Source organism: Achroia grisella, unplaced genomic scaffold (assembly GCF_030625045.1).
Source record: "Achroia grisella isolate CSIRO2021 unplaced genomic scaffold, CSIRO_AGI_Agris_v1 utg794, whole genome shotgun sequence".
In the NCBI taxonomy this organism is placed as follows: Eukaryota; Metazoa; Arthropoda; class Insecta; order Lepidoptera; family Pyralidae; genus Achroia; species Achroia grisella.
Window position 1 is genome coordinate 2,259,800 of NW_026713026.1, and position 25,293 is coordinate 2,285,092.

The 25,293-nt window shown below is 32.7% G+C and overlaps 1 non-coding gene across 1 annotated transcript; it reads left to right on the forward strand.

Annotated features, from left to right (window-relative positions):
• The first annotated feature begins 263 nt into the window (after nt 1-263).
• Trnar-ucg (transfer RNA arginine (anticodon UCG)) lies at nt 264-336 on the forward strand. Its single transcript has one exon. It is a non-coding gene; the product is annotated as a tRNA-Arg (tRNA).
• The last annotated feature ends 24,957 nt before the right edge of the window (nt 337-25,293 follow it).

Sequence of the window (25,293 nt, forward strand, 5' to 3'; positions counted from 1 at the left end):
TTCATTCTTTCAATTTGTATACTTAGTCACATGATTCTATCACTTTCATTTGAATTTAATTTTGAAATTTAGTATTAAACCTTCATATTATTTTGATCACTTAACAGATTATGAAAAAATGTTAAAAAATTAAGATTATCCACTTTGTTTATTATAGATTCGTATTATTTAACGCCACCTTTATAAATGCCATATAATCTATAAGAAATTGGCGATCGATGAAAATGTGAATGTGTTCCGTAATTTCAGAATGGCATTGTATAGACCGTGTGGCCTAATGGATAAGGCGTCGGACTTCGGATCCGAAGATTGCAGGTTCGAGTCCTGTCACGGTCGAATGTTTTTTTTTAGATCATGAATATTTTAAATTTTGACTTACTGTGTATGAGCATCTACTTTATAGCAATGTATTAAGAAAATGACCTTAATTTTTTATACAGTTATTATTTTTCTAATACTTCGACGTACACTAAGTCAAAATAAATATTATTAGGATAAACGAATTTATGAAATCTTTGCATACTAAAATTAGTATAAATTACTAATTACGTAATTTTCTTATACACATTAATAATAAAAATTTTATCTAATATTTTTAATATACATCCGTAAAGCGACATCTACCGGGTTACTGTGAAACGAAGTGTTCTATGCTGACCGAGTGCGGAGTGTGCTATTGATACTAATGTAAATTAATTTAAGTAGTCGCCGCTAGATGGCATCTATCATAAAATTTTATTATAGTTATGTAAATATTTTATATATACAGTGATGGTGGTGTACGTGCGAGTTTAATTTGTTCCGTAACCTTGCTCGTATGTCAAATTGCTTGTATCTCAAAGCAATTTTCCCCATTTGAAATTAATTGACATGCCATTAATCCGTTCCAGCCCCCAAAACACTACCTCAGCTGGTTTGCTGTTGCTGCTCAGTTGTGTAGCTGGCGTTATACCCATTATCAAATCTTAGCATATTATTGATGTTCTACGCCCGTACATCCTCGCCAGGTTAATTACTCGTACACCTTGCTCATAATGATATTTAACAGATTATATTTTTTCGGACTACTCTTGACTTCATGTTCATCTTATCATCCTCCACTGGTGCCCCGCCAGCGTAAACCGTTAGCACAGGCGGGTGTACCATTCCATTATCATCCTTAAAAAAAAATTGCTGTTAGCTAAGGGGGGGGGGGGGTTGTTAGTAATGTGGACTGATGACCCCATTGCTAGCAATGTAGTAATAGTAACGTCAGGTTGACCTCCACGTGGTTCCCCCGGAAACCATCGCAATAAATTCCTGATGAATTTGTTACAATGGGCTAACTGATCTGACCAGCCAGACCTGACAATGGGGGATGATAAGATGAGCATGACTGGTGCCCCGCCAGCGTAAACCGTTAGCGCAGGCGGCGGCTCCATTCCGTTATGATCCATAAAAAAAAATGCTGTAAGCTTTGATAGGCAACGAGTGCAGATGGCACTCCAAACCCGTGAAAGGATTTATGGAGCGGCTGAAGGCCAACTCCCGCCTGACGGATAGCCGCCTTCTACACTATTATAAGGAGGTAAAGTTTGAGCATAGAGAATAATCTCTGAACATACTGAACCTATTTTGAAAATTCATTTAGTGTTTAATAGGCCATTTATCTATTGGGATTATAAGATCACGCTATGATTAACAGGAGCGGAGCTGCAATGAAAATTGTTACAAAAACAGTAAAACTGTGACGTTGACGAAATTGCCCCAGTCTTACATGTATGTACTCACAAAAACAGTAAATACTTCTATAAGTTGTCTAGTACTGACAACAGAAGCTTAGCTTAGTGTGGGACTAGATGGCGGTGTGTGAATTCTAACTGTGGGGTCGGTAGTAATTGTAATTATAATATGAATAAAATAGACCCTCAGCTAATGATAAAATGTATATTAAGAAAAGTTACAGAAATCGATACTAAAAAATATTATTAGAATTATAGTTGTATGTGGCGAGTGACGGATGACATGAGAATATTTTATAGGTGAAATATGGAACGTGTCTGTCTTGTCTCTAAGCGGCCAGTTGTCATGAAAAGTGGTAATGATGTGAAATGATTATAATACAAATATATACAGTACCATAATTACTATTAAAATACAAACCCCTATAACCTAGGGGGACTGGGGATCGTTAGTAATGTGGACTTGTGGGGGCGATAATAATTGTTTTATAAATAATCGTCTGTATTGTCTGTACGCGGCCAATTGTCATGAAAAGAGGTAATGATGTGAAATTATTATTATACAAATATATACAGTACACCATAGACTGGTGATTTTATTGCTAGCGATGTACCATGTCAAGTTGACCACGCGATTCCCCTGGAAACCATCGTGACAAATTCTTGGTGAATTTGTCACAATGGGCCAACTGACCTGACCTTATGCTCCACCGGTGCCCCGCCAGTGTTAGCCGTTAGCGTAGGCGGGTGCACCATTCCCTTGTCATCCATAAAAAAAAACCCTGTAACTAACTAATGACCTTATTCATGGGAGTGTACACCTAACATATATAAGTATATTTCCAATCAAAAACGTAACCTATATCTGTAAGTAAATCGAGTATGCCCGGATGACGAGCGGATGCGTTGATCCGGCCCGGTCAAAAGGCTCTCATATCCGGGCCGCCCGGTCAAGCGTATTACTGTGGTTTGATCGAAAATCTCCTTACGCGGTTAATGTTATCATATTTTCTGATTTATGTGACTTTCAAAATGCCCAAGACAGTTATATGTTATATATATAATATATGTGTATTAGGTATGTACCATATTATGTCGGATGCTAATTTATAAACCCATTCGAAATTATAATAGAAAGAGTATGTATACTATCACAATTACAGATTGGACCCTTTTTTAATGATTGGAGTCGGATTTTTTTTTAATTATTGTCACTCACCTCTCTACACAAATAAATAAAATTGCAAGTGTCTGTTTGTAATTTCAAATTAACAACAAAAGCATATTAAAATATATATGTATATATGGTTCTTACATCAAAATAATCTGTAATTGCCAATCTCTGTAACGGCTGGACCGATTTAGACGGCACCTTCACTCGCCGGTAGATAGTTAATGCTATAAGGATAAACTTAGGCTTTACTTTTATTTTAAAGTTTATTTAATAGGGGCCAGCAGTCTCGAGGGAAACCAGTGCTATGCTGAACTGGTTTAATTTAGCACTTAATCAGATAGTGACAAGAATAGAATAAAATAGAAAATAATTTATTTTCAATCTACCCTGTTTACACATTTTTTTTCAATCTACCACTCAAACGGAAAGCTGTCTCATCACAAGAAGAATGAGCAAGAAAATTAAGTGTTGCTCTTTTAATTAATTTTACTGTTACTTTACATTTTTAAGTTGAAGTCTGAGAAAACTAAGTAGCACTAATTCTATTAAATATTCAAATAGAGAAAATATCAAATATACGACCAACTGGTTGAGTAGCTAGATAAGAGTAAATCAGAGGAGACCAGTCCCTACAAGCAGCACACGTTCACGAGTATGACGGATGAGCCAGCCATCACTGTGATCGACCATATTTTACAGGTAACAAGAAAATGAGATATTTTAATAAAAAAAAGTTATTTATCACGCGGATGAAGTTGCGGAAAATAGTTAGTAGGTACCTACAATATAAAAAACTGTTCTCCCATTGCTTCTATAGGTACATAGAAGCAATGGGATAATATATGAGTAATATATGAGTATCGTATAAGAAAATAACGTCCAAGGATCCTCCACAAAGTGAAGTGCCGTCGGTATCTAAGGCCAGACGTTTAAAGGCATCCCTCGAGGCGTCTCCTCAAAGTACAGCCTACCAGATAAAACAGTCAACATTTCTGACGTGCCTCAACTTGCCAACTCTGACGTAATCTGAATTATGACAGCGTGCAATCCAAGTTAACTATTTCGGGAACAAAGTTGTTGAATGTTTTGATACTCGCAGCAGAGTCAAGACAGAGCACCGGCTATTTGCGTATGGTCTACGAAAATTTTCCATGATGTGATTTCCAAGATTGTTGAGTGTGTAATAAAATCAGATATTCCCAGCTAGTTTTTTAATTTAAATTAGTACAATTGGTATGTATGAGTTAACGAGTTTTTTTCTCAATTCTAGCCCGTTTAAACCCGACATTGCGGTGTTGCATCATTAAAAGAAGATTTTGGGCCACACATTCATACAACCGTGAATTGTCCAGGGATATAAATTAAATTGAAATTTGTCATCAATAACATTGACGAAGTAATAAGCTTTAGTTATAACATAAGACTTTTTTTTTATTTCCACAGACAGCGGTCCGTGCTTTTGTTGATTTTATCTATCTCCGTTAAAATTAATTAAAATTTTCATTTATTAACATTTTATGGTTTACCGCCCTATCTATTTATATATAGATATGTATATATATATATAACAATTAGAAATTACATTATATATTATAAATTACAATTAGAATCCGATCCAAAAACTATCAATAAACAAAATTAAATCAACATTATATATTAATTCATGTAATCTAAAATATATTGAATACAAAACCAAATTGAAAATTGAAGAATATTTGAGTTCATAAATATTTAAACCAATTATAATGGTCTTTTATACTGCATAACTCCGACAAGGAGCGAGAGCAATCTGAGTGAAGGCTTTATGTCTGATCAGTTAAGTAGAACCAGTTCATTGCATTCCGATGCAATCCCACAGGCCTCCCTGTCTACGAATAACATAAGACTTAAGTGCATTCTTAAATCTTTAATATGATGGAAGTTTTACACTTAGATTGTGGAATGAACTACCTGCCGAGGTTTTGTCACGAGACTAAAGCGTGGGGTTTTTCATGAAGGGTATATTAAGGTTTATTAAGGGTCGGCAACGCGCATGTGACACCCCTGGTGTTTCAGGCGTCTATAGGCTATGGTAACCGTTTACCATCATATGGGCCGTATGCTTTCTTGCCACCTACGTGGTATAAAAAAAAGTGAATGCTTTTGATTTTGATTTCGATCTCATTAAAAGTATGCCAGTGGATATTGTAAAAATTCGGTACAGAATAACTGAAACACCCATGGAAATTGCAGAAAAATACCTGAAACGGTCAGGTCCAGTGACGTATCTTAAGGACACTGTATTTAAAGTCGCCGCATTAGATACTTAATTCCGGAAGGACGGCGCTGTGTTTTATGCGTTTTATGTCTATTTCCCAAAACCCGTAAACATAGCAGTTTGTTTACAAATGGCGCGAAATTTCTTTATGTGCAAACCTTTTTGGGTAAATAATACCTTTTCCCCAAGAATATTTGCGAAGGTTTATTATAACTGTTAGAAGCCAGTGGACCCGTTTTCTCACTTTATTTTTGGGTAAAAAGACCTCTTGAAATTTTATAACCTAACAATTTTTAGTTGGAGTATTGGCAGTTATTTTAATTCAATACAGATACTTTAATTTTTTTTCTGTACAGTAGGTACATGTTTATCTTGTATTCTTCGCTGCTATTGTTCTTTTTTATCACAATTTACTTAGATAATTCAAATTCAAATTCAAATTCAAAAATCATTTATTCATGTAGTACATTTTAGCCGCTTATGAACGTCAAATTTTTACATTATAATTTTATTTTTTTCCCTACCGTCCAGTTCGGTATATAGATCCAATTGAGAAGAACTGGCAAGAAACTCAATTGAATTACTTTTTTTTTTAAAGCCAGTTTATTTACAATGTATATTTATATAGGTGTCTATGTCTAACATTAAATGAAAATTCAGTGCATGAACAACTATTGCCATGCACACTCGTCATTCAAGTAATCGTTTAGTGAGTAATAGGCTTTGCTCAGTAAATATGATTTAACAGATGTTTTGAATTTATTTAAGGGTAATTCCAACATATCCTTTGGTATCTTATTGTAAATTTTTATACCTATTCCCATAAAAGACCTATTAACTTTTTCTAAACGATACTTGGGGACAGCAAGTTTGTCTTTAAATCTTGTATTAATATTATGAATATTGCTGTTTTTTGGAAATAAGTCAAGATTTTTATGAACATATAGGATATTTGAATATATAAATTGAGAAGCAACGGTGAGAATATTTGCCACTTTGAATTTCTCTCTTAATGAGTCACGACTCTTCATACAGTAGATCGCTCGAACGGCACGTTTTTGTAATATGAATATATTTTTAATATCTGCCGCTTTTCCCCATAGTAATATTCCATAAGAGAGTAAACTATGAAAATAACTAAAATAGACTAATCTAGCAGTATCAGTATCAGTGTACTGTCTAACCTTACGCACGGCAAAAGCTGCTGAACTTAGTTTCGCTGCAAGGCTTTGAATTTGTGCACCCCATTGTGTTTTATTATCTAGTGTGATTCCTAGAAAGACAGTAGATTCTATAAATTCGAGAGATTCGTCATTTAATTTAATATTGCAATTAGTATTACAACTTTTAGACAGAGAGAAATTAACACATTTTGTTTTTTTAGCGTTTAACATAAGATTGTTAGTTGTAAACCAGTGCAGGAGACGCCGCAAAGCACTATTTACATCGTCATAATTATTAGTCATTCTATTAACTTTAAAAATCAATGAAGTATCGTCTGCAAATAATACTATGCCGCATCTATCCTGCATGGCATATGGGAGATCATTAATGTAAACTAGGAATAAAAAAGGACCGAGAATAGATCCTTGAGGTACACCCATTTGCACAAGTGACCCGTCAGACGTAGCGTTGCTAACCTTCACTTTCTGTATTCTATCAGATAGATAAGATTTTATTAAATTTAAAGCATGGTCTTTGACGCCATAAAAAGCAAGCTTTTTTAGCAATGTATTATGATCAACGCAATCAAAAGCCTTAGAAAGGTCACAAAAAACACCTATCGCATCCATTTTAGTTTCCCATGCAGCAAATACGTGTCTAAGCAACTCTGCACCTGCGTCTGTAGTTGAACGACCTTTGGAAAAACCGAATTGACTATTGTGGATTAAATTATTTAAATTGAAATAACTGACAAGCTGCATAAGGATTATTTTTTCAAAAATTTTACTGAGTGCTGGGAGTATAGATATAGGTCTATAATTTATTGGGTCACTCCTATCTCCAGATTTAAAAAGCGGTATGATTTTACTAATTTTCATTATGTTAGGAAATTTACCTTCATCTATACATTTATTGAAAATAAAAGCAAGAGAGGGCGCAATAATTTCCATTATACTATCTAGTATTTTAACAGATATACCCCATAGATCCTCTGTTTTTTTATTATTAAGCTGTTTGAATATTTTCATTATTTCTACTGATGATGTATGTCTAAAGTTAAATACAGCTGATGACTTGCTAACATTGTCTGTTAGTAAAGTTTCAGCAGCAGACGGGGGAGATTTTAGAGCCTGTGTCGTAATTAATGGAATATTAGTGAAATAAGATTCGAATGTATCCGCGACCTCTGTGTCGGAATTTACCAATTTGTTATTAATATTTAAAGCTATTTTACTATTTTGAAAATTAACTTTTCCAGTTTCGCTATTTATTACTTTCCAAGTGGCTTTTATTTTATCTTTAGATTTAGTTATTATTTTACCTAAATAGAGAGACTTAGCTGTATGACAAACCTTTTTAAATATTTTCGAATAAGATTTTACATGTTCATGAAATAAGGGATCGGATATATAGCTTCGTTTTTCGTAAAGTTCGTAAAGATTAGCCCTAGACTTATAAATACCAAACGTGGCCCAGTCACAAAACTTTGATTTTACACTAGTTGAAAAGGTTTTTGTTTTAAATTCACTGCTAGCTTCATGTTCAATTAAATTAAAAATATGTTCACATACAATGTCCGGGTCATATTGAGGTACTATGACACTAGATATTTTATGTTCAATTTTATTTTTAAAACGTGCCAAATTCTTTTGTGTTATTTGTCTGCATGTAATTGTTTGAGTCCCTTTGGATCCCTTAGTTTCAATTATAACTTTTTGTCCATAATGATCAGATCCAAGACAGTCGAAATTCATTTTCACCTTTACTTCACAATTACAAAAAACATTATCTATACAAGTGGCAGAATTTCCTGCGACCCTAGTGGGTTCTAAAAAAAGATTGTGCAAATTAAATGATTTAAATAAGTTAATCAATCTTAAGCTTATTGAGCATTCCGATAATAAATCAACATTAAAATCGCCACATACAAATAATGTTTTATTCCTCCGTGCGACTCGTCTCAATGCTTCCTCCATAGCCAGTTCAAAAGAATCAAAACAAGCCGATGGCGGACGATAAACGCAAATTATTATACAAGTAACTAATTCTACGCAAGATAGTTCAATTGTTTGCTCAATAGAAATATTTACAATGTCTTGACGGTTTTTATATTCTACATCATTTTTTAAAATAATAATTGACCCGCCATGAATGGCATTGTTCCTAGCAAAAAAACTAGCTATATTATAATGTTCAAAAGGACAAATTATTTCATATTGTTTAAGCCAATGTTCTGTCAGACATAACACCCGTACATTGTTAGATTCTAAGAATAGACTTAATTCTAATTCTTTGCTGGAGAAGCCACGAATATTTTGATGAATAATGACCATATCCTGTGGCTTAACCAATGTCGTAGATGTTAGAATTAATTAATAGAATAGAAAATAGTTTATTCAAATAAACTTACATAGAAGTGCTTTTGTGAATAGTCATCTCATTTTTTTCAATCTACCGCTCATTTGGTAAGACGTCTCATCACAAGAAGAAAATGCAAGAAACTTGCGTGTTACTTTTTTAAATAATTTAAAAAAAGTAATAATTTTACATTTTTAAGTTGAAGTGTGTGAATACAAACTACTAATTAGAACTAATTCAATTAAAATATTAAAGGAAAAATAACTAATATGAGAATTATTAAAAAAACTGTTTACTTTGAAAAAATTATCATTCAAATTCAAATAATTAATTCATAAATACCGATAACATCGTGTAACATACTGTTTTACTTTTAAAATTATTACAACAAATTTTCTAATTAAATATTACAATTTTTTAATTCGTTAAAAATCTATTCAATAAAATTTTTATCGTGATAAAAATGCTACTAGTAGTTATAACAAAACTTGTTATAACTACCTAGGTATTAGATATGTATATTGTAAGTATAATATACATAATAAAAGTCAATTCTATAGTTTAACTCAACTATTTATATTTATACATAAATAATAAAAATATTACTCAACGTGTAATATTCTAGTCTCCGTGGACTGTACACTATCTGAAAACAGGTTTACACAAAAGGTTTAAAAAAAAAAGTTCAAGATCGGCTAGTTTACTAATAAAACCTAATATCCTTACTAATATTATAAATGCGAAAGTAACTCTGTCTGTCTGTCTGTCTGTCTCGTTTTCACGTCAAAACTACTGAACCGATTTAAATGAAATTTAGTACGCAGATAGTCTAGATGCAGAGGAAGGACATAGGCTACTTTTTAATGCGTAAAAAGGGTTGTAAGGGGTTCAAAATGGAAATACAAGGTTATCTTTATGCGGTTGAATCCTTATTCGTCATCTTTTCATTTCACTAGCTAACAACCAATCAACACATCGCGTGCGTTTGCGCCATTCGCCATCTTTTCATTTCACTAGCTAACAACCAATCAACACATCGCGTGCGTTTGCGCCAATAAGGTATCCATCACAGAGAACAAAACCACAGATAACATAATGTAAACGAAAGATCTTGCCGGAAACATGACGTTGACGTTTAGTGAAAATATTGTTTTTGACACTTTTTTATGATAAAATCGTATATCGTGTGTATGTGTTTTTTCTTTAAACCTGAAATTGGCCGATTGCGAGACAAATTTGGCGATTTTTTTTATCAATTTGTTTTACGGCTCTGGATACAAGCCCAGTTTAGCCCACCTTAAAGTTTTACAATATAAATTACAAAAATTAAAGTCAATATCCAATGTTAAATAATAATAAATGTCAAATGTTGTTTCCCTGTTCTGAACAACTTAAAAAAAAAACTATTAAGTTTTCTTTTTAAGTTGTTCAGTACAATCACAATTTCTTCAAATTTTATTATTTACATTTTTTAAAGAATGTTGTGGTGTGGCACTATCCGAAATTAAATTATTTACCCATTTTTGTAGGTTATACAGAAATAATGTGTGGGTGTTTATTTAAAAAGCATTAACACAAAATTAATAAAGTATAGGTATTAATAAATATATGGTTGTTGTATCAAAATAGAATTTTCTTATTTTTCACTAAAATAAAAACTAAAAGTCTTTTTTATAAAATAAATGACCTTTTCATTGTGCCATATATTATGGAACTATTTAAATTATTTAGCTGATTGTAAGAAACAAAATGTTGGTTTGTAGATTAATACTGTAAAATTATTATTTGTACGGAAACGATAAAAATATATTTTTGTGCTGCGACAAAAACTAATATTATAAATGTGAAAGTAACTCTGTCTGTCTGTCTCGCTTTCACGCCAAAACTACTAAACCGATTTGAATGAAATTTGGTATACAGATAGTCTAGACCCTGAGAACGGACATAGGCTACTTTTTAATGCGAAAAAAGGGTTGTAAGGGGTTAAAAGGGGGATGAAAGATTGTATGGAAGAATCGTCATTTTTGAAGCTAGAAGTTTGAAACTTATTTTTGAGACTGTTGATTAAATATAAATAAAAATGACATTCAATGTTTGTAAAAAATTACCCTTAAGGGGGTAAAATAAAATAGGGGATGCAAGTTTTTATGTAAATTCGTCATTTTTGAAGCTAGAAGCTTAAACTTATTATTGAGACTGTTGATTAAATATAAATACATATGACATTCATTGTTTGTAAAAAAATTACCCTTAAGGGGGTAAAATAAAATAGGGGATGCAAGTTTTTATGTAAACACGTCATTTTTGAAGCTAGAAGCTTGAATCTTATTGTTGAGACTGTTGATTAAATATAAATACATATGACATTCATTGTTTGTAAAAAAAATACCCTTAAGGGGGTAAAATAAAATAGGGGATGCAAGTTTTTATGTAAAATCGTCATTTTTGAAGCTAGAAGCTTGAAACTTATTTTTGAGGCTGTTGATTAAATATAAATACATATGACATTCATTGTTTGTAAAAAAATTACCCTTAAGGGGGTAAAATAAAATAGGGGATGCAAGTTTTTATGTAAACACGTCATTTTTGAAGCTAGAAACTTGAATCTTATTGTTGAGACTGTTGATTAAATATAAATACTTATGACATTCATTGTTTGTTAAAACAAATACCCTTAAGGGGGTAAAATAAAATAGGAGATGCAAGTTTTTATGTAAAATCGTCATTTTTGAAGCTAGAAGCTTGAAACTTATTTTTGAGGCTGTTGATTAAATATAAATAAATATGACATTCATTGTTTGTAAAAAAATTACCCTTAAGGGGGTAAAATAAAGTAGGGGATGATAGTTATTATGTAAATTCGTAATTTTTGAAACTAGAACGATGAAACTATTTTCATTGGTTCTTTTGGGGTAGATTTTTAAAAACCCCACTAATGTTATAACTGTGAAAGTAACTCTGTTTGTCTTTCTGTCAGTCTTACGCTCCAAAACAAAATAAAAATTTAAATGAAATTTGGTACACAGTTAGTTTACACCCGGACAAAGAATATAGGGTACTTTTGAATGTGAAAAAAGGATTGTAAGGGGGTTGCAATGGTAGGCTGTATGGAAGAATCGTCATTTTTTAAAACTAGAAGTTTGAGACTCATTTTTAGGCTGTTGTTTAAATATCAATAAATATGATATTCAATGTTTGTAAAATGTTTACTCTTAGGGGGAGGGGGGTAGTAAAATAAAATAGAGAATGAAAGTTATTGTGGAAATTTGCTGTTTGTGTGGTTGTGGAAGCTAGAACGATTAAACTTTTTTCTTTGTCTTTTTAGGGTTAGTTTATTAAATACCTTACTGATATTATAAATGTGAAAGTAACTTTATCTGTTTGTCTCGCTTACACGCCAAAAATACTGAACCGATTTAAATTGAAATTTGAAACAGACATAGATAGACTAGATCCTGAGAAAGGACATAGGTTACTTTTTAATGTGAGAAAGGGTTGCAAGAGGATTAAAAGGGTAGATCCAAGGTCATATAGATGTATCGTCATGTTTAAAGCTAGAAGCTTGAAATTTATTTTTTATATGATTAAATATATATATATATACTTATTTATTTGACTTATATTGTGTTAATTGAGTTAAATATTTTTTCATTATTTACGCGGACGAAGTCGCGGGTACAGCTAGTATATATATATATATATATATATATTAGCCCATTTACTTGAATTGCATTGAATTGAATTGAATGCCCATTTACTTATTATGGGTACTCTCCCCTTAACTCAAATTAATGGAAATAGCAGACACAAATCAAATAAAAAATAATATATATTTCGTATACAAGGTTCAAAGATTGGAGGATTTCATTATGAAGATGGTTCTTCTAACATTATTCCGCGGTTGTATATAGCACCATAACGCTATATAACATTACAAGCGTAAACCATAATAGGAACGGTACCACAGAGTATCGCGGATATAGATAAAGCAATTTATAGAAGTGCCTTTATAGAAGATACTTGTGGAATCTTCCTCGTGCATAATTTTTATTCATTCATCGTAATTCTCATTATAACATAATCTCTATGGCGCTATTTAATTTATAGTCAACATATTTTCTAAAAAACGTCTTTTGGCCTTTGGTCTCATCACTTATAGAAATATAAAGAAGTTTAAACGTAGACTAGGCTGTACGGTCTAAGGATCTTTGCCTGTTCTATCATTGATAGATGTCAGTCAGATGTCATATAGGTTTCTACATACAGTTTTGTTTGTTTTATATAATTGTAATTTGCATTGTTAACAATTTATTATTAATAAATACACATTAATAAGATACTGTTATATTTTTCCGATACGAATCTACATATACAACAGTGCTATATAATTTATAGTCAACATTTGCCACTTAACATCTAGTGGTCAGTTATTATTGCCTGTCTAATTCCATAAAAATCTTCTTCTGTAGGTGCCATCTATCGGTCATTATGAAAGAGCAACACGCAAGTTTCTTGCTCGTTTGTTGTGATGCTACAGCTTTCCAAATGAGCGGTAGATAAAAAAAAATAGATGACTATTCAAAAGTGCTTCAATGTAAGTTTATTTGAATAAATGATTTTCTATTCTATTCTATTCTTATAAAAAGACGCTAGAACAAACACGATTGCAGGACGCTGGATGCACAGTATGTGTGTTCTTTCTCGTTATCTTTATTTACTTGCACATTTTTTCCTGCATGAAAACCAATTCGCGCGTAAAAGAACGTACGTGTAAAACCAGCTATTGAGGGAACACTGTCTCTACGGCTACGGCCTTCAAATTGGCAATTTGGTTGTCAGTAACCGTTTTTAGACTTCGCTCAAGCGCCCATTCTATATATTTGGCGTTGTTGGTACAGAAAATGATTTCCATTCCACATAATGTATAAGGTCTGATGGTCCCCACCGGGGCACTGCGTGATGGTTGCCGCTCGTCTTCTGAACGAGGGCCGATTATGACTTTATGCCACTTTCGTGTGTCGTCAACAGCTAACGTAGGGGGTGTGTTATGGTTTATGTTATAGACGCGAAAATCTCTAGTTCTTCTCTAAAATATTTACAATACACAATTGCACGTTTTTCCAGTTTTCTAACACTTAAGTTCTATTACTAACAAAAGTGTATGAGAATAGTTGTTCCTGCACGGGATGTCCATTTAATGTTAGATGTAGAAATCTATATAAGTCTACAATGTAAATAAACTGTCTTTTAAAAAGAAGAAATTCAGTTGACTTTCTTTATACTGAACTGGACAGTAGGAAGTCAAAATGCTAAGACAAAAACTTTACGTTCATAAACAGCTAAAATGACCGACATGCATCAATGATTTTGATTTGATTTATTGAACATTATCAACAAAATTTTAAATTTATTTAATGTTAACGTTATCAAACTTAGATCCTCTTTGTTGCACCTATACATACATAGAATCTAATGTATGTATAGGCCGATACAAACAATCATTCTCATGAAAACAAATGCACCGTGCAAGGAATGGAACCTGCGATCATTGGAAGTAAGGTGTGCTAAGCTGTTAGGACACCGAACCTCCAAGCTAGTATAATACTAATATAATATATTACCATATAAAGCAATTGAACATCAAAATGTTATTTTATTTCTAATAAACAACAACAAGAATCTATTAAAATTGAGCATTGTTAAAATAGAACGAGAATATTTGTTATTTTAAAGTTCTCTCATATAGTCACGTCTTCACTAGTAAATAGATCGTAGTATATACTTAAGACACGTCTCCGTTTCGTTCATATCAGCAGTTATACCTGATATCTAATACGGGTAATAAAATCACATACCTATTTCAATACCATGTACCAAGAAAACTAGTATGGTGTCGTGAAATTGCAACAAAGCAGCTTAACTGCTCAAATAGTGGAGATCAGGGTATTTAGGGGGACGACTTATACCTCTACCTCTGGTAGACTAGTACTTAATATAATTTATGAATGATAATAATGTTATTATAGAAAAAAAAAACTTACTTAAAACTATTAGTGCTGACAATATTATCCGATTGCACAAAGAATAAGCGCGTAATGGTTTCTAAATTGATTGTCACATACCTTCTTATTAATGTGTATTGTGTGATTCTGTGAATGCCACAGGTTCCACATAGTATGGTAAACTGTCTTTTTTTTTAATTATTACGAATAAATGGATATTAAGTTCCAGGCTTATTACTAGAGTATCATAAGTCAGACATGTACGCTGAAATGTGGTGTTGTGGTGGGACGGGTCATTAGGGTCCCAAAGACATGGTTGAGCGCAGTGATGGCTGGCTCACCCGTTATACTCGTGAACGGGTGCTGCTTGTAGGGACTGGTCTGTTCTAAGAACTATGACTATTCATTTATATATATATATCAACTTATTTTATTAAGCTATTTGGCAGTTTGTATTACCACCGAATTCTAAAAAATGTGTTTCTTAACAATATAAAATTCACACACAATACAATTACTTAAATAACAACATACACTTATTTAAATGAGCTACACGCAAGTTTCTCGCTCAATCTTCTTGTGATGAGTCTGCGTTCTGTAGAAGTGGTAGAAGTAAAAAAATATGATTATACAAAAGTAAAATAGTCTTTATTCAAATATAGTTCATATAAATAATATTAAGTTTATTTTATAAAGATTATTTCTATTTCTGTAGCCTACGGAACACTGAAATAGTGAACGTATGCACTATCTAAACCTACATTCCCCGGTATAAGTAATAGAGCAATCGTAAAATTGACGGAATGATCCCGGGACCATTTATTAGAGAGACGATAGCAGTGTAACGATTTACTGAATATATGGGTCTAATTTTTAACAGCCCACTCCGTTTTGTTCCGGAGTTTGTGGATTTGAGAATGTATCTATCTCTAGTTACCTAAACTGGGATAGACAGATTTTTATATATATAATAACTTTTATATGTTGCAGGCAACATAATATCAGCGCTACATGTTTATGTGTATATCCATGTATATATATACATCCAAGTATGTATATATTAAATTTCAGAGGACTAAGATGTCAAGCTTTTTGTCCTAAAATTCAACTCAAAAGGGACGAACAAGCATAAACTAACAAGCAACATATACATCAGAATTTATCTAGTACGGAATAATCAGCAATACATAAGATGAATCTATCGATGATGATGATGAAACTATCATTCATTTTCCCCCAAACAGACTTGATAATAATCAGTCAGGGTGGGTACCTCTAACTGCTTATTTTAGTCTTATAACATTCGCTATTTGCGAGTGAAAGTCCCGTCAAAATCAATCGAACCGTTTAGAGATTAGCAAGCAAGCAAGCAAGCAAGCAAGCAAGCAAGCAAGCAAGCAAGCAAGCAAGCAAGCCTAAACAGAGAGATAAAATTTTATTTAATTATTTTTGATAATAGTATTATGTATATTTAGATATGCAATTTGTAAAAAAAAAACTGATATTTTAAATTGCAAAGAGATACTTCAATTGTTTTATTCAATTTTTAAAATTTTATGTTGATTTTTATAAACTTATATACTTACAAACGCTAACGTTTATAAATAAATATTGCAAATGTTGTGAAGTTATTGTCAAACACAGCACAGAATCTCAAATGAATTGGGGTAAAGCTAAGTGGACGAGATGTAAAGGTATCATGTTAACTATGAGAACTAGCGCCGCGGTTATTCCAAAACTGGGCACGTATTAGGTAAAAATTCGCAGCTTCCAGATCAACACGAGATCTTGCTGGGAATCATGGGAGCGGAAAACATACCGATCCCGGCGATTCTATACACGCAAGTTGGAAGCTGATAGCGAAATAGAAATAATCTTTTAATATGAATAGTCATATTTTTTGACGGTCTTGGTGGTCTTGCGATTAAGCAAATCGCCTTACTTTCTGATGGCAGCGAGTTTGATCCTCGCATGGTATAAACATTTGTATTCATGGTATGATTCTTTAAATTAGTCTGGGTGTTGTCTATGTATATTAAGTAAGTATTTACAAAAGAAAAATGTCCTTTACTTAGTATTTCTAGTAATCTTGCTCGACTATTTTATATTCAGACGTTTCAACTTAAAAATGTTAAGTTACAACAATTATTTAAAAGAGTAATACGCAAGTTTTTTGCTCGTTCTTCTTGTGATATGACAGCTTTTTGAATGAGAGGTACATTAAAAAAATAAGTATGACTGTTCAAAAGTGTATAAATTTAAGTTTATATAAATATATAATTTCTATTCTATTCTATTCCATGACACAAGTTCTGCTTAGCTTGGGACTCTAGCGCTAAACGGCGCTCTAAGTCAGTCTCCAAGTTGTACAATATGTGTACTAAACATATTAGTACTAAATTAGTACTACAGCCATATTCACCACACAATCACGCGGTGAGCACACACTCACAAACACACACACAAATTTAATTAGAAAAATGTTGTTTGTATAAATATTTCTAATATAAATAGTAACTTTATTTGTTTATTTACCACGCCATAATTATATTTTTGGTTTTGGAGTGCGAATAATAATAAAATAAAAAAAATGACATAATATTAATACAACCAAATTCATTATAAATGCAATTAGAGATATATAAATGATATAAATAGGTAAGAAAATGTATAAAAAAATAGATATAGTAATATAAAGTAAAAAATGTGTATAAAAAAATACTTGTACATTCATTTATTTAGTTTGCTTTGAATATGGTACAATGGTTGTTAGTTTCTAAAAACTATATAAAATATATAAAGTAAGTACAGACAATGAAAAATGTTTAAGTTTAATGCTAAAAGTTTTAAGAAAAATTAAAACAACTAGGATGCAACTGCGCTCCGCTATCAGAACTTCTGTTGCACAAATGTTCTATTAACATTTCTGACGGGTGATGGAATGACGTAATATCTGTATATATATTTTCATAAGCTATTTTTTTATCTGAACCCTTTCCAAGTACTTTACACCTGACCTTTAGAGCTGCTACGTAGATTTATTGTGCTCGCCTTCCGAAGGTCGCAACCTAGACCCGTCAGGGACAAGAATTGAAGGATATTCTTAGTAAAGATGATGTGATGATGATGTTAGAGTGTATACTTTCCAAATGAGGCCTTTCGTTTAAGCATGAGTGGGCTACAACCATATAGGATGTGTAATGACGTTTCCTCTTTAGCTTGCCCAAATAGCTTTTTGTTAAGTACAGGCCTAAGTTTTTCATGTGTTTATTTAATTTGCAGTGTCCAGTGAGGGCCCTAATCATGATGCATAACATTAGTCTATTAAAGTATGGATTCAAGTAACCCGTTAATAAGTACAGATTCAGTGCCTCCTGTTGGATTATTAGATTGAGATGTCCCAGTTTTAGACATCGAGGCATGCCACAAAAGGGCTCTGTTGGTCGGCATTTTCATTGCCCTCAATGTTTGATTGCCCTTAGTCTAAAATAGTACAGTAATAATTTTATTATCCAGCTAATATTCTATATTCTATAACAAACACCGTACACCCGTTCATTCCCGTCACGTCTGTAAAGGTATCCCGGTCAAAAAGTTAACTCGTGCGTTTTTCCCGCGCAGCCCTGACAAACATCCCTTTGAGAAATCAGGGATTTTTTTATTTACGCGCCTTCTGTCAGGCGACGTGGCTGCGAAAAATGTATTTTGTTTGAGGTCCAAATTAAGTGCAAGTTGTGAATGTTAAACATATAGTGGTGTAGCTGATATCATTCCTCTTGCCTCTTTGTTATAACTTTCATTTTTATGTCAGAGGTGGACTGTAAAAAGTCGTGGGCTTGGGTACCACAGTCTCAGCCTTCAGCCGCCAAGCAGCTTGCTTTGTAAGATGTATTTTTGTTGTAGGGTGACGTGTGGTTTAGTTGTAGTATAAAGTGAATTTAAAGGGTAACAGGCATGATATATTAGGGCTCTGGAATGTAACGCATGAGTGGTATCACGGATTGCACATAATAATATGACTCGAATTCGTGCCACTTACCATAACGAAGGTGGTCAGCTTGTTTGCATTTCTGTTACAGAAAAATATACACATATATACATAGTATCAACTACTACGGTGATCCAGTGACAAAACTGATTGGAATAAAAAGTAAGCTGTGTATCTAAATATATTAAATTATATTATAATTTAAAGATGACTGACATAAGTGATCTATCAACGCATAGCTCAAACCACTGGACGGATCGGGCTGAAATTTAGCATACAGGTAGATGTTATGACCTAGGCATACGCTAAGAAAGGATTTTGATTAGTTCTACTCCCAAGGGGATAAAATAGGGGATGAAAGTTTGTATGAACCTCTGTCAATATTAAACCGATCGGGCTGAGACTTTGCATGCATAAAGCTACTATGACGTAGGCGTGCCCTAAGAAAGGATTTTCATAAATTCCACCCCTAAGGCAAAAGCTAGTTCTATTATAAATTTAATGATTTATTCAGTAATACCAATGACAATGAGGCCGATCAATGCCGATGACATTTGTAAGACTTCACACAAAATTTAAATTAGATTAAATGTTTAATATATTGGTAATAATAGATATTTTTAAAAAATCAAGCCGAGTAATATGTCCATGTGAATAATATAAATATATAATTTAGGCAATTAAAATAGTACGTATCTTATTAAATAATAGGTATCCGTCAAACGTGCGAACTTGTGAAACAATTTGTTTTATTATATCGTTGGGTTATAGGCGACACAAATAATTAATAGGTACATATGCTTAAAACACAAACCGTTGTATATCCTGTCATATACACAGTCCATTGTTTTGCGGTCTTCTAAAATTGTTCCGATTCATCCAAAGTTGTTCCGATTTTAAAATGTCAACAATTAAAACCACTTCACATAAATACCGTTGAAAACGATTTCACTTACGATGACCTCTAATTTAAAATGTACGTGTAAACAAATGAGGGTATTATACATAAGTAAGCGCCGCGGTCCGGACGCAAGGCCAACGTCATCAGTCTGCGTTCGACCGTCGAAGAGGATGGACTTGCGGAGGGTGGTCGAATTAAAAATTATCTGCCTCAAGGCGGCGTGCAAATTTATGGCTTGTAGTCCAGTTTGTTTATGGTCGGATACAGCTTTTAGGTGATTAGTTTTGTAAAGTGAATCAATGTTTTTGACCAAACTAGAGTTTGGGGTTGAACGTTTAATGGTTTGGTTTGATTTTAAGTATGATAGCATACTTAATAAATAACTAGTGTTAGAGTATTCGACTGTTACAAGTTAGATATTGTAATTACGTTAATGCTTAACCATATGAATTATAACTAGTCATCATCTGCTTCTCCTTATCCCATTTATTTGTGGTCGGCGTAATATGTTTTTCTCTTCCATTCATCTCTGTTCGCAGTCATCCCGTTACTTACTCCCTTTCTCATCATATCATCTTTCACACAGTCCATCCATCTCTTTTTCGGTCTTCCTCTACCCAGATAACCATCCACATTCATATTAGGATATGATCTTAACTAGTCAATAAATGAAAATATATGTAAGGTATAATTATAGATTTAATCTTCTTTACACATAGTAATTATTTCAGTAACCAATAGTATGGTAAACACCATAACAATAAAACGAAACCAAAATTGTTAACAAGAAACTGTAAAAATAAATGGTGTAAGAGTAAATCCATTTAATTAATTATAAATATAATTACTACTCGATTTTATTTAATTCCGCTACGATTAACATGTGTGAGACTACAAATATTTGGTGTGGAAACCTGACCAGTGCTACGAAATGGACTTCCGTAAAGTAACACCTAATTCGAATAAATATAAATAAAATTATTTTTATGTAATTATTATCATATTATATATGATACGAAATATAGATATCGCTTTGAAAACTTGAATATATTTTTGATATTTTGCCTAAAACTTTCACTATATGTGAAATTGTGTTTGAAACTGCGATACTTGATATTAAAAGATTTTATTATTACGATTGTATGCAGAATTATATCTACCGAGTATACATATTTAATATCAAAGTTATTAAAAGCTTTTATAACATTTTCATTGTCCTAACCTACTATATTTGACAGCCTCGGTGGTCTAGTGGTTTAGCACACCGCTTTACTATCCGATGGTCGTGGGTTCGATTCCTCGCACAGTACAAACATTTGTATTCATGAGTATGATCATTTGTATCGGTCTGGGTGTTTTCTATGTATAATATGTATTTATTTACAAAAAAAAATGTATCCATGTATTTGTATCAGTTGTCTAGTACCCATAACACAAGCTCTGCTTAGCTTAGGACTAGATGGCGCTGTGTGAATTGTCCTGAGATGATTATTATTATTATTATTATATAATGTCTTCCTACGCGTTTAAGGAAAATGTCTTATTACACGTTTCATATATACCTCGTGATTCAGTGCAGTAGTACTAGTACTCTTCCCAATTGAAGCGTATTCACTATGGCTGTCTCAGGTGTGGTCAAGCAATAATAGCAGAAGTTTACCGTGCCGAACTACGAACAATGATGGCGAAACTGGCAGTGAAACAGCCCTGACTCGTGAATCGATCTTCACCATAATTGCTCTACGATATCGCAACACCTCATACTGTACAGGAAACCTGCAACTCTACAGGAGCTGCAGTTTGAAACCATACAAATTCATTAGGACTCGTCAGACCTTACATTATAATAATAAATAATTCTGGACAATTAACACAGAGCCATCTAGTAAGCAGAGCTTGTGTTGTGGGCACTAGACAACTGATAGTAAATATTAACATACATTTTATTTGTAAATATATACATTATAAACATAGGAAACACCCAGAACGATACAAAAAATCATACTCATTGTGCACGACGCATGTCTTTGTATATTACTTATGCATATATATTTATTTTGCCTATTATTTTATATAGAAAAATATATATGACATTTCATTCTTGTTCTGCTATTTTACTTTTGTACATAATATTATATTATTGCTTCTTAAAACCCGTGTTTGCATAATTATATCTACCAGCCCCATATATATATATACATCGTTCACACTCATGAATACGAATATTTGCACCGTGCGAGGAATCGAACCCGCGACCATCGGAAGTAAAGCGGTATGCTAAACCGCTAGCCCACCGATTCCGTCATCACATACATTACGCGTTTAAGGAAAAATGTATTATTACACGTTTCATATACAGCCAGTGATTCAGTGCTATAGTGTACTCCTCCCAATTGAAGCGTATTCAATGTACTAGCAAAGAAAATTGGACGTAATCTGTAACGTGGCAGTTCTACTGAAATACGACCCAGTAGGATCGTAAGCGCGCAATCGACGCCGCCTGTGCTATGCTGCTGTTTTCTAACAAAGAGTAAAGTTGCAGACGAGTCTGATTATGATGTCACATGTTCATGTAATTAGCCATTCTTAAGGTTCCGTACCGGAAGTTATAAATGAGATTAATTATGGTAACATTACAGGAAAACAAGAAGTACCTAGCTAACTACAGATGTGTCACTCTGTATAAAAAAAGAATATTTTAATTGTTATTTTTTATCGTAATAACAATAAGTAATCATTTGTTTGTAAACAAATAGATCTTTGTAGGTCGCAGTGTTACAGTGCTTAAGACCTAACAATAGTCTTTAACCGTCAATAAATAAAACCAATAGATTATATAGAACCATAGTTTTTCTAAGAATCTTTGTAAGTGTTTTTCAGTTATTGAGGTATTTTTTAAACCGCATTGTTCGAATAAAAATCGTGACTGCGAAATAATTTATTATTAATTAATAGATAATATTCTGATAAATACCAGAATATTAATATCAAATAATCTATACATATAAATAAAATTGGAGTGTCGGTTTATAATATTGAAATAACCATTTTTTACTACATGCATATGAATATAAATACTGTAAATACACAAAAATAACATTTTTTACAATTTTTGTCTGTCTGTCTGTTTGTTTCGGCTAATCTTTGAAATGGCTGGACCGATTTTGATAGGTCTTTTTTTGGCAGGTAGCTGATGTAATAAAGAGTTAGTTAGGCTACTTTTATTTTAGAAAAATATACTTTATTTTTATTTAATTTCACATGGACGAAGCCGCGAGTATAGCTAGTCGATGAATATAATTAGTTTTCTCCATCCGATATTTAAAGCTTTTTTTTATAGTTATGACACATTTCTGTGGCAGAATATGTGAGAAAAGTTATCAATATGTAGTCTTCTAATCTTTAAAGTTTGTCATTTATACAACTTTAATATTGATCTAGACACGCGGTAGCTTGTTAAGCCAAGTTCAAGTAACAGAACGGCTGAGTGTAATATTGCACGAACCATTTAGAGCCAATTTTGACTCTAATTATTACAACAAATAGGCATATAATTACTAGAAATGTGTACCCAATTCTTTTAATAATTATTTATAAAAAATAATCTAAGAGTTCTAGAATATATGATGATTCATTTATTTTTAATCTTGGTCTCAATTTTGATCATCTGTAATATAGTGTTTAAAACTGTTACATTGTCTGTTCTGAGAATTCATTCTCACATATTCTCATTTCAAGTCTGTGCAATACAACTGTAAAACTGCAGAATTCGCATCTAAAATAATATAGTGCGACAAGTTTAACAGTTTAAATTCTTTGAGAACATTCCGTCTACCAGTTACGTATCTACATTGTGGCTTGCTGGGTTCCGCTATATTTTCTATGTGACATCTCTGCGTAAATTTTAATAAGCGTAATCTATGAGGATGGCGCAAAATGGTTAATATTCATGACAGTCTGCGGGCTGCGAGTGAAATTGGTTCACATTTTTTATGTGTAACACCGTCGCTTGGTTTTCTACACTCAAACAAAAGTCTCCACGTTTTTGGAGGTACCCACTTTAGTAATAGGTGTTTTTGTTTTTCCTGCGCTCTGAAATGGGTTTTGGTTTATTGTAACGATATATATAAATAGATTCATTTATCTACTATATCGGGGAGATAATAGTGAAAACTAGGGGGGCAGGTGATTGTTAGTAATGTGGACTCAGCTAGCAATGTACCATGTCAGGTTGACCTCCACGCGGATACCCCTGGAAACCATCGTGATAATTGGCACGATGGGCTAATGTTTATGATGATGATGATCATGTTTATCTTATCATCCTCCACTGGTGACACGCCAGCGTAAAGAAATAGAAATAGATATAATCTTTATCAAAATAAACTTAATATAAGCACTTTTAAATAGTAATATTATTTTTATTCTGTCATTTATTTGGATAATACAACGAGAAACTTGGGTGTTGCTCTTTTAAATAAATGTTGTTCAGAATTATATTTTTAACATTTGTTTTCATTTTTTAACTTCTAAGTAACAAAATAAATAAGTCATAGATATCAGAGCAGACCAATCTCTTCAAGCAGCGCCAGTTTACAAGTATAACAGTATGTAGACTATGTCATGTGGTATGAAAATATTTTGCGAACATTCGAGAACCATGCATAGAAGAATTATCTTTCGATGGCTACAGTAAAAAGGAGGTAATACCTGAGCCAGGGCTTAATTTCGTCAATCACTTCATTATTTCCTCTCGACCGGAAACTTCTAAAATGGTTAAATTATATGTATATATAACTGCGTTCACTACGCTTCATAATGCAACTTCCTTAACCATTATTGAAGTTTTTAACTAGAAGGAACTTGGTAATATTGACCTGTTGCAGGCTCACTGCTCAGGGAGGGACAGGTTGCTAACTATCTGACTGACGAATGTTTAATGGAACTTAAACGAATAAGATCGTTCCAATGAATTTGTTGATCAATGAAGTGGATCGGCTGAAGATTAGGAAAGAAAACAGTGTTGAGTAAAAAAAAAAATTATTAATGTTGTGATCTGAAATATTATTTTACTTAAATATAGTTGGTACAGTTTCGAGGTAAGAAGAGATAGTTATATAATACTGTCATTTTGGTTTTAAATAATATACACAAGTTACTGTTTAAAATAAAAATGTATTCAATATCTAGACACGCGGTAGCGTGTCAAGTCGAGTTTCAAGTAAACTGGCCTGCAGCACCGTGTGTATATTTACACGAACCATTTGGAGCCACTTTTGACCTCCTCATAACTCAAAAACTCTTTCACAAAAACCTGTCAAATTTGGTTCATATATTGAGACTTGCGAGATAAATATGTGTTCCAAATTTCATAAACATATCTCAAACGGTTATTTAGATATTAATGTCCAAAAATCGTCATTTTCATCACTGATCAAATATAGATCAAAATTATAACCCACTTCCAGATGACCTAGGAAGTTCAAATTTGGCATGCAGAATTTGGCATAAAGGAAAAAATCTGAAACTGGTAAATTGTTATCATTTTACTACAATTTTTCACTTATTTGATTCTATTTCAACTTATACTGGACGAATACTAAAATTCTATGAAAAGGTCGATAGCCACCAATTGACATTGATCCCTGGCGAAATATCTCATCTTGTACTGGACGGAAACTAATATTGTATGAAAACGTCGATCATTACCAATTTACGTTGACCCCTT